Source organism: Rutidosis leptorrhynchoides, chromosome 3 (assembly GCF_046630445.1).
Source record: "Rutidosis leptorrhynchoides isolate AG116_Rl617_1_P2 chromosome 3, CSIRO_AGI_Rlap_v1, whole genome shotgun sequence".
Classification (NCBI taxonomy): Eukaryota; Viridiplantae; Streptophyta; class Magnoliopsida; order Asterales; family Asteraceae; genus Rutidosis; species Rutidosis leptorrhynchoides.
The window spans coordinates 5,521,010-5,530,467 of NC_092335.1; positions in this window are offsets into that span (position 1 = coordinate 5,521,010).

Sequence of the window (9,458 nt, forward strand, 5' to 3'; positions counted from 1 at the left end):
GAAAACATTTGATCTTTTGAAATCTAGTTTTTACCCTAGATTAGTTTTCCGGAATAACCCTTTACCGGTGTTTGCAAAATATTTTTGTGGGTTTGGTGGGTTTCAGATTTGAAAATTTTAGCTCAAAACTTGCGGTTTTGTGTCACCCACTTGCTAACCTTGTATTTGGAAAGCAACACGTCCAGTTTACTTGTTCCGTATATTACCTTTCGGCAAACTACCGTCCGGTTGTAAAGGAAAGCGTTGAACAAGCAACTGTTAAGGCAATGTCCCGTGACATGCTTTTGATTATGGTCTATAACGTGTCGGACGCAATTACTATCCTTGGTAGGAGCAATAGTAAAGCTCACCCTTATAATTTTTCGGTCTGGCACAAGGTCCTGTCTTTGACCATGCTATGCAACCACCGTTCTTACGGTTGACACCCGATTTAGTTCAGGTGACCTAATGAATTCCAGGTGAATTCCTAGGATTTTACGTTCAATGGTAATGAACGCATTGAAAATAGGGTTTTCAGAAAACAAATCGGTTTATAATTTTGATCAAAATATTTTCTCGTTTAAGCTCGAGTTTAGATATCATTGAATTCCATGAGTTTGAATTCTCAATCTTTAAGGTCAATCTCTAGGATTGAGTAATATCAGTCTTAAAAGTTGATTTTTAATCTTTAAGGAGATTATCCTTTCTGGGGATCTGATTCATTAGTCTTATCCAGCTAATTTGCATGGTGCCCCCCCATTGTACGAGATAAATCCTTCTCATGGTTAGGATAAATCTGACCACTTGGCGACCCTGTTTAATGCTGAGGTCCGTGGATTTCCTGCTGATTTTAGTGATGACTTTTCTAGATTTTTCGTCAACCTACAGCTGGTCTGGACGACAACTTCATGACCTAAATCAAGAAGCGCGTGTCTTTTTCGGAAGACTTTACTTCCTTTTAATGATGGAATTGATTCATCGTGTAGATCCATCTCTTCTTTTCTTTCATTGGGTAAAACAGTTTAGTTTAGTCCAAAGCAAAAGTATTTTCAGTTATTTGTTACAAATATATGTGGCATATGTTTAAAATAACTTGGTAAATTTTCCCACACTTGGCTTTTTATTTTTCTTTTTATCGTCCTCTATTCCATTTTAAATGAATTTTAACATTTTAGTTTGTTTCTCAATTTATGTCCTTTCCGAGGTAACAATAATTTCGGTGTTAAAACCTAGTTTTATCGTTCATAAATATGTATAAACATGATTTGAATTCATTTAATTGAAAAATTTTACTAGAATTGGGTAGTCAGTATATAAGACTATGGCTGTTCTTTTTTATCAGAGAGCACTAGATTCTAATACAACTACTGCTTTACTAGTATTTTTAATGGTAACCAAGTGTATAAAGTAAAAATTTTTAAAATCCGAAAGAATTTAACCCCTTCCCACACTTAAGATCTTGCAATGCCCTCATTTGCAAGAAATCAGTAACAATTTAAATTATTGAGGGTGATTTGTGTGAAAATGATTAAATTTTTACCAAAGTTTCCAAATATATTGGCGTTTGTTTGCTGAATGATAAATGGTGCACATCATTTGTTCATTCCGTCTTGTTGTTATTTCACATATATTTTGCATCTTGTCGTCAAAATTAGTTGCTTTTGCTGAACTTAATGCCAGTCTTTGAAAATGCGTTGTTTTACCCTGTTGTGTACATAAGATAAACTGCAAACATATATACATATTTTTGAAGTTTGGTTTATTACCCCACATTCAAAAATTATTAAAATCTAAGAATAAAAGTTAGATAATTATAAAAATGATTACAATATTAACAAAAGTATTAAACATATCAATAATTACAAATTACAAAAAAAATAAAAAAAAAATAAGTAAACTAAGGATGATATTGGTACCAATAGGGGTTCCACGCATAACCATAAGTGCTATAGAATGCTTCGGCAGGGTCATACGTAGGATATGGTGGCTGCATCTCTATCGACCAAGGAGGGAAGACGGGTTTCGGTGTAGGAATATAGTTTCTACCTATATGTTGGCAATGCGCTATGATCTGGTTCTGATGAACTTGCCAATCTTCAAATGCTCTCTGTCTAGCATTTTCGTATTCCTGAGAAGCTATAAACCTATGCATTTCTTGCATCTCATTCCCCCCTCCTACATTACCTTGCTGCTGGTTTCTCTCTACCTGTGGATGTCTACCATTGTATCGTACTGCGGCGTTATTTCGCCGCTTCAAAACTTTCGCACCATGGTATACATTTAAACCTATAGTGTCGCGGGGTTCCGGCTCTTCTACTAATAATCCCCCCCGACTTATATCCACACCGAGATATTCACCAATCAAAGTAATAAAAATACCACCTCCTATTATGCTATGTGGACGCATCCCCCGAACCATAGCTGATAAATAATAACCCACACAATATGGTATACTTACAGCGCTGTGTGGGTCTCGAATACACATATGGTAAAACAAATCCTGTTCATTTACTTTTTCTTTGTTCTTACCCCTTTGTGTAATCGAATTAGCTAAAAACCTATGTATCACTCTTAATTCGGCTCTATCTATATCCAAATAAGAGTAGTTTCCCCCTTTGAAACGGTGATGGCTTGTCATTTGACTCCACACACCGTGTGTATCAAAATTCTCATCTATCTTTCTACCGTTTAGTATCAATCCTCTACAATCGGCAGACGCTAATTCCTCAGGCGTATATATACGTAAAGCCTGAGCCATGTCCAGTAAAGACATGTGGCGCATCGAACCGCCTAACAAAAATCTAATAAAAGAACGATCGGTTAAACTAGCTACCCGATCATTCAACTCTATACTACATAACAACTCTTCACACCATACTTTATATACAGGTCTGCGTATGGTGAATAAACATATCCAGTCATTAAAAGAAGAATTACCATACCTCTGTACTAGTAATTCCCTAATTGGCCCGGCCAATTCTACAGCTTCTAAGGGTCCCCATTCTATGACCCTCGGTACCTCAACAACCTTGGAATGAAGAGTATGCAAACCCCGTTGATATTTTGGATAATCTATCCAAAGTCTGTCAAATCTCAGGTTCGGGTGCAACTCTTCCAAATGCATATCGGAAAAGGTCATGACTGGATGAGGTACATCCTGCTTGTAGTAGTTATCTACCTCCTGTTGTTCCAAATTCTCAGCAGGAGCATGGCGGGCTTGGGATGAAGATTCACCCCTTTCATTCTGCAAAACACATCAAACACAAATTTTGTGCATCCAAATATGCATTAGTGTCAGCAAAATCATCAATCAAAATAATTACAATGACATTATCAATTTATATCAAACTTAAGCTTATTTTCACATTTTTATCAAATCTACATTTTTTCAAATAAGCATATACGAAAATTTTCGCCAAGTTCATAAGCATTCAACTCAAATAACATGTCAAAATAATCATTACTAGCAATTAAACAAGTCTCAAATGGCATTATCTTTCAAAAATCAAGTTCATGAATTTTGGACTTGAAAAAGTCCACTTTAATTCTCAAAATCATGTTTATGCTCAAAGTTTGGATCATTTAACTACCTAGACATGTTACACTACTCAATTTAGCAACAATTCATGACAAAAATCGGCCATAACCTGTTTATATCAAAAAGCCCCAAATTGCTCAAGAACTCAAACCCTAGATTATTCAAAATTTGAAGTTTAAGGCTTCTAATCATGTTAAACAGCATCAATCTAGGTTATACAAGCATAATACATAAACAATTTAAGTCTAATTACACTAAAAAGCATCAAAATCAAATTGGGGAAAAAATAGCTCAAGAACACCAAATTTCGAATTAAATGGTGTTTAGGTGTAGAAATTTACCGTTTTTCTTGAGAAATTCTTAGATAGCATCCTTCTTAACATGATTTTAGCAAAAAATTTGGTGATTAACGGTTAAAAATTGTGATTTTTGGGGTTGGTTTTCGGGTTTTTTCGCAGTGTTTTTGCAGTATTTTTCGAGTTGTTTTTGTTTTGGGGAGTAAACTGATCTGTTCAGCTCTTTATTTTTTTTTTCCGGTTTTTAGTCTCTCCGCGAGTCGCGGAGTTTGGTATTTTTTTTTATATAATCTTTAACTTATTAAAACAATTTAGTAATTACTTTTAAAATTTTGTTTCCCTTGTTATTTAGGACGAGGTCGTTTCGGATCGATGTCCTAGTCCGTCCTTCGACAAAATTTTAAAATTTGTCTTTTTGTAGCGATTGTTTTAAAAGCTAAGATTTTTGGGGTTTTTTCAATGTTTTTGGCATACTTTAAATCAATAAGATTAAAAATAATGATAATAAAAGTTCTCGTCCCTCCCTCGGGTAAAGCAATTTCGGTTCAAAGACCTAGTCTTCAACTTACGACGAATTTTAAAAATCATATTTTTAACTTAATGAGATAAAGTAAATTTTTGTTTTTATATTCACACAACTTAAATATAAAATTCAAAATTAATATTAAAAATTCACACCAAACTCAAAATTTGAAATGCATAAAATTAAAAATTAATATTTTAAAAATTAAAAATTCACACCAAACTTAATTTAAAAATTTATAAATTCATATCAAACTTATATTAATTTTTCAAATATTTACAATTTTAAATATATTGTTTTTACAGAGTTTACAATATTAATTTAAGATTTAAATATTAATTTTAAAAATATGGTAAAAATAAAATTAAAAATCTTTTTGTCTTTTTATCCCACTTTAATCAATCAAATATTATCAAAAATATGCGCCCCTCTTTTCGGTAAAGTAATTTCGGTTCCAAGACCTAATTTAACTCATGACGAATTTTTGAAATATTTTGGGTTGATTGATTAAAGATATTTATACCTTAAGAATAAACGTTAAATTTCGCAGTGATGTAATAAATTTTTGAATGATATCAATAATTTCGGTCGCCAAACCTAATTTTATTCAATACCAATTTAATACTTTTTAGCGAACAAATTAGCGTTTATTATCAAAAGGTTAAAAATAAAAATAAAAATAAAAACTGTACAGACATACCTGTGAAATAGATTTCTTAGTTATATGATCTATTATATTCATAAGATAGTCGGTTTAATTGATTTTCCATGGCTCCAAAGGCGTAACCTCGAGCTTTCAGTGTCTTTTCTTCTAAACATATGAACGGTCCGTCTCTGCATAAAGTAACAAATTCGGTATTTGAATAGGTTTGATTATTTGAACATTTACCTCCATGTGACCATTTTCCGCATTTGTGACATCTTTCTAGGTGTCGTGCTCTTCTTTTCGCTGCGGATTTTGATTTTCCTTTACCAAATTGTAACTTATTATCTTCGCATCTGGATCCTTTTCTAACTCCGTCCATTCTTTCTCTGATTACTGATACTAATTCGCTCGGTAGTATGTCATTATTTCTTTTAGTGATCAAAGCGTGTAGCATTAGACCATGGTTTAGTTCACAGGCAGTCTTCATTTTGTAAAAACCTAAAAAAATTAAAAATTCAGAATGGGGGGAGAAGACTAGTTCTTTAGGGTCTGCTAGGGAAAGACCATACGTGTTCCATTTTCGAGAACTACACGAAAACAGACAATCTAACTCTAACAGAAATACATATTATCCTTTAAAGACTTGATTCTCCCCACACTTAGTTAGCTGTGGTGTCGAAATTGTGATTAACTTCGTTGTCGACTTCCATCGGACCATGTATGTAATGTTTAACTCTGTGACCATTAACTTTAAATTCATTCCCATTTGAATTTATCAATTCTATCGTTCCGTATGGGAAAACTCTTTTGATTATGAATGGTCCAGACCATCTTGATTTCAATTTTCCAGGAAATAGCTTGAATCGTGAATTGAAAAGAAGAACTCTGTCTCCTTCTTTAAATTCCTTTGAACTTCTGATTCTTTTATCATGCCATTTCTTCGTTCTTTCTTTATAGATTAACGAATTTTCGTATGCTTCATGTCTTAATTCTTCTAATTCATTTAGTTGACTTAATCGTAGATGTCCAGCTTCATGTAAATCAAGATTACATGTCTTCAAAGCCCAAAATGCTTTGTGTTCAATTTCTACTGGAAGATGACATGCTTTTCCATAAACAAGTCTAAAAGGTGTGGTTCCAATTGGAGTTTTGTAGGCTGTTCTAAAAGCCCAGAGTGCATCCTCCAATTTAATGGACCATTCCTTCGGATTTGATCCTATGGTTTTCTCTAGAATACGTTTTAAAGCTCGGTTGGTATTTTCAACTTGTCCACTTGTTTGTGGATGATATGCGGTGGAGATTTTATGAGTTACTCCATATCTTTTAAGAATTTTCTCAAGTTGATTATTACAGAAATGAGTACCCCGATCACTTATTAAAGCTTTCGGTGTTCCAAACCTTGCAAAAAGACGTTTTAAAAAGTTGACTACAACTCGTGCATCGTTAGTTGGGAGAGCTTGTGCTTCAGCCCATTTAGATACATAATCAATGGCTACGAGTATATATAGATTATTATGAGATTTTGGAAATGGACCCATAAAGTCAATACCCCAAATGTCAAATACTTCACATACTTGGATGACATTTTGTGGCATTTCATCACGTTGACTTATTTTTCCGGCCCTTTGACATGCATCACAGGATTTGCAAAGAAGGTGTGCGTCTTTGTAAATTGTAGGCCAATAGAATCCAGTTTCATAAACTTTTCTTGCTGTTAGTTGAGGCCCATAATGCCCTCCTGTTGGTCCTGTGTGACAATGGTTTAAAATTTTACTAGCTTCATCTCCAAATACACATCGGATTATTATTCCATCAGGACAACTTTTAAACAGATGTGGATCTTCCCAGAAATAGTGTTTTATATCACTGAAGAATTTCTTTCGTCTTTGGTACGATAATCCTTTTTCAAGGAATCCACAAACTAAGTAGTTTGCATAGTCTGCAAACCATGGAATTTCTTTATAATCTATCTTCAATAGATATTCATCAGGAAAGTTGTCTTGTATGGTTGATTCATTTAGAACTTCTAATTCGGGATTTTCAAGACGAGAAAGATGATCAGCGGCGAGATTTTCTGCTCCTCTTTTATCTCGGATTTCAATATCAAACTCTTGTAAGAGTAAGATCCAACGGATTAATCTTGGTTTAGCATCTTGTTTTGAAAATAGGTATCTAAGAGCAGAATGGTCGGTATAGACCACCGTTTTTGCTAGAACGAGATATGATCGAAATTTGTCAAAAGCAAAGACAATAGCAAGGAGTTCTTTTTCAGTAGTTGTATAGTTCGTTTGTGCTCCTTGTAATGTCTTACTAGCATAATATATAGGTTGAAATCGTTTTTCAATCCTTTGTCCTAAAACGGCTCCCATTGCAAAATCACTTGCATCGCACATTAGTTCGAATGGTAGATTCCAATTTGGTGTTATCATGATCGGCGCATTAGTGAGTTTTTCTTTAAGAATATTAAAAGATTTGATACACTCATCTGAAAAGATGAATGGAGCATCCTTTTCTAGGAGTTTATTCATAGGAGTGGCAATTTTAGAAAAATCTTTTATGAAACGTCGGTAAAAACCGGCATGCCCTAGAAAACTCCTAACTCCTCTAACATTGGTGGGATGTGGAAGTTTAGCAATTACATCTACTTTAGCTCTATCCACTTCAATTCCTTCTTTTGAAATTTTATGTCCAAGAACGATGCCTTCTTTAACCATGAAATGGCATTTCTCCCAATTAAGTACTAGATTTGATTTTTCGCATCTAATTAGCATTCGTTCCAGATTAACTAGACATGATTTAAATGTATCACCGAAGACTGAAAAGTCATCCATGAATACTTCCATACATTCTTCTATCATGTCGTGAAAAATCGCCATCATACACCTTTGAAAGGTTGCAGGGGCGTTGCAAAGTCCAAATGGCATGCGTTTGTAAGCAAAAGTACCATAAGGGCACGTGAATGTGGTTTTCTCTTGATCTTCGGGTGCTATTGGAATTTGAAAATATCCGGAAAATCCATCTAGAAAACAATAGTAACTATTTCCGGCTAATCTTTCCAACATTTGATCTATGAAAGGTAAGGGAAAGTGATCTTTTCTGGTGGCGTCATTTAATTTTCTATAATCAATACATACACGCCATCCTGTTACAGTCCTAGTAGGAATAAGCTCATCTTTCTCATTTGTAATGACAGTCATGCCACCCTTCTTAGGTACGCATTGAACTGGGCTTACCCATGGACTATCAGAGATTGGATATATCAAACCTGCATCTAGCAGCTTAATAATCTCTTTTTTAACTACATCTTGCATATTAGGATTTAGTCTTCGTTGGCGTTGCACATACGTTTTATGACCTTCTTCCATAAGGATTTTATGTGTGCAATACGAAGGACTTATTCCTTTAATATCATGAATCTTCCATGCAATGGCTGGTTTATGAGCTTTCAACACAGAAATGAGTTGTGATTTCTCATTTTCAGTAAGAGAAGACGATATTATTACAGGTAATTCAGATTCACCATGTAAATAAGCGTATTCCAAATGGTTTGGAAGTGGCTTTAACTCTAATTTCGGAGGTTCTTCTATCGATGATTTATATCGATATCTGTCTTCTTCTTTTAGCATTTGAATTTCTTCTGTTGTTGGTTCATATCCATTAGCTATAAGTGTAGCTAACATTTCAGCTTCATCAATTGGTTCATTACCTTCTCCTAAAGAACATTCTCCTGTTCCTTGTAATTCTGGAAATTCTTCTAATAGTTCTGCATGTGCATCTATAGTTTGAATATAATAACATGTATCATCTGCAGATTGTGGTTGTTGCATTGCTCTATCAACTGAAAAGGTAACACTCTCATCCTCTATACTTAGGGTCAGTTTCTTACCGAACACGTCTATCATTGCTTTAGCCGTGTTTAAGAATGGTCTTCCTAATATGAGAGGAACTTGAGAATCTTCTTCCATGTCCAAAACAACAAAATCTACTGGAAATACTAAAGTACCAACTTTAACTAGCATGTTCTCCATTATCCCTCTAGGATATTTTATTGATCTATCGGCTAGTTGTATGCTTATTCTGGTTGGTTTCAATTCTCCAAGGTCTAGTTTAGCGTATAGTGAATATGGCATTAGATTTATACTAGCACCTAAGTCTGCCAATGCTTCTATTGAACTAAGACTACCCAGAAAACATGGAATTGTGAAACTTCCTGGATCAGATAGTTTTTCTGGTATCTTATTCAACAGCACTGCTGAACAATTAGCATTCATAGTAACAGCCGAGAGTTCTTCCATTTTCTTTCTATTCGTGATTAGATCTTTCAAGAATTTAGCATATCTTGGCATTCCTGAAATCACATCAATGAAAGGAAGATTTACATTTATCTGTTTAAACATATCCACGAATTTGGATTGCTCGGCTTCAAGTTTCTCTTTCTTCATTTTACTCGGGTAAGGAAGTGGTGGTTGGTATGGT